The sequence below is a fragment of the Bison bison genome, unplaced genomic scaffold, assembly GCF_000754665.1.
Source record: "Bison bison bison isolate TAMUID 2011002044 unplaced genomic scaffold, Bison_UMD1.0 scf7180017864182, whole genome shotgun sequence".
Classification (NCBI taxonomy): Eukaryota; Metazoa; Chordata; class Mammalia; order Artiodactyla; family Bovidae; genus Bison; species Bison bison.
Window position 1 is genome coordinate 1,066,281 of NW_011494754.1, and position 2,514 is coordinate 1,068,794.

A 2,514-nucleotide genomic window follows, 5' to 3' on the forward strand; every position below is an offset into this window, starting at 1 on the left:
ATTCCAGTGTTCTTGCCTGGAGAATCCCAGGGATGGGGGAGCCTGGTGGGCTGCCGTCTCTGGGGTCGCACAGAGTTGGACATGACTGAAGCGACTTAGCAGCAGCAGCAGCATAGACCATATTGGGCTACCCTGGTGGCTCAGAGGTTAAAGCGTCTGTCTGCAATGAGGGAAACCTGGGTTCGATCCCTAGGTTGGGAAGATCCCCTGGAGAAGGAAATGGTAACCCACTCCAATATTCTTGCCTGGAGAATCCCATGGACGGAGGAGCCTGGTGGGCTACAGTCCACGGGGTCACAAAGAGTCGGACACGACTGACAGATTTCACTATAAACCATATAGATTTTAAGAATATTTTTTCCCCCGCGGACTCAATAAATCTATGTTAATCAGAAGGCAGAAAAATGTGCCTTGAATGGTTCAAGTTTTCCTGGCTTGGTCCTCATCCTGCATTGGTCCTCTTCACAGGGGAGTCGAGGTTAGCTTTGGAAACTGCAATGAGCCGCGGTCACCGATAGGTGGCGGAAGAGGAGCGCGTCCAAGCCCCGCGGCGCGCGAGACCGCTCTCTCCGGCCGGTTTCCGGATGCTGCCTGAGTCCTGCACGTCGCGGGCTCCGAGGCGGCTTCAGAGTACCTCAAGCTGTCACTCTTGCCAGAATCCTCTTCCTCTGGTGTTTGTGGGAAGAGAGGGGTTCAGCTGTCCCTCGGCAGCTCGCCCTCGTCGTCCCCGGCTCCTCCGCTGGGCACCGGGCACCTGTCGCCCGGCCTCCACGCCACCGGCTGGCGGACTGAAGGTACGGCCTCTTCAGCCCAGCGCTGACTGAAGTCAGGGAACGGCGGAGCAGGAGGCAAAGTTGTGCGCGAAACATGGCGTCGCCCTGTATCGTGGGAACACACCTGAGGCATCAAATCCTTACAGGAAGGCCCCTGGGCGGTGAGGGAGGTGGGGTTCAGTTCAGTTCAGTTCAGTCGCTCAGTTGTGTCCGACTCTCTGAGACCCCGTGAATCCCAGCACACCAGGCCTCCCTGTCCATCACCAACTCCCGGAGTTCACTCAGACTCACGTCCATCGAGTCAGTGATGCCATCCAGCCATCTCATCCTCTGTCGTCCCCTTCTCCTCCTGCCCCCAATCCCTCCCAGCATCAGAGTCTTTCCAATGAGTCAACTCTTCGCATGAAGGGGCCCAAGTATTGGAGTTTCAGCTTTAGCATCATTCCTTCCAAAGAAATCCCAGGGCTGATCTCCTTCAGAATGGACTGGTTGGATCTCCTTGCAGTCCAAGGGACTCTCAACAGTCTTCTCCAACACCACAGTTCAAAAGCATCAATTCTTCGGCGCTCAGCTTTCTTCACAGTCCAACTCTCACATCCATACATGACCACTGGGAAAACCTTGATTAGACGGACCTTTGTTGGCAAAGTAATGTCTCTGCTTTTCAATATGCTATCTAGGTTGGTCATAACTTTCCCTCCAAGGAGTAAGCGTCTTTTACTTTCATGGCTGCAGTCACCATCTGCAGTGATTTTGGAGCCCCCCAAAATAAAGTCTGACACTGTTTCCACTGATTCCCCATCTGTTTGCCATGAAGTGATGGGACCACATGCCATGATCTTAGTTTCTGAATGTTGAGCTTTAAGCCAACTTTTTCACTCTCCTTTTTCACTTTCATCAAGAGGCTTTTTAGTTCTTCTTCACTTTCTGCCATAAGGGTGGTGTCATCTGCATGTCTGAGGTTATTGATATTTCTCCTGGCAATCTTGATTCCAGCTTGTTCTTCATCCAGCGTTTCTCATGATGTACCCTGAATATAAGTTAAATAAGCAGGGTGACAATATACAGCTTTGACGTATTCCTTTCCCAATTTGGAACCAGTCTGTTGTTCCATGTCCAGTTCTAACTGTTCCTTCCTGACCTGCATACAGGTTTCTCAAGAGGCAGATCAGGTGGTCTGGTATTCCTATCTGTTTCAGAATTTTCCACAGTTTATTGTGATCCACACAGTCACAGTCACACAGGCTGAAGCCTGGCTTGGAGAATTTTGAGCATTACTTCACGATGGTGTGATCACTGACCTAGAGCCAGACATCCTGGAATGTGAAGTCAAGTGGGCCTTAGAAAGCATCACTACAAACAAAGCTAGTGGAGGTGATGGAATTCCAGTTGAGCTATTTCAAATCCTGAAAGATGATGCTGTGAAAGTGCTGCATTCAGTATGCCACCAAATTTGGAAAGCTCAGCAGTGGCCACAGGACTGGAAAAGGTCAGTTTTCATTCAAATCCCAAAGCAAGGCAATGCCAAAGAATGCTCAAACTACCGCACAATTGCACTCATCTCACATGCTAGTAAAGTAATGCTCAAAATTCTCCAAGCCAGGCTTCAGCAATATGTGAACCGTGAACTTCCTGATGTTCAAGCTGGTTTTAGAAAAGGCAGAGGAACCAGAGATCAAATTGCCAACATCCGCTGGATCATGGAAAAAGCAAGAGAGTTCCAGAAAAGCATCTATTTCTG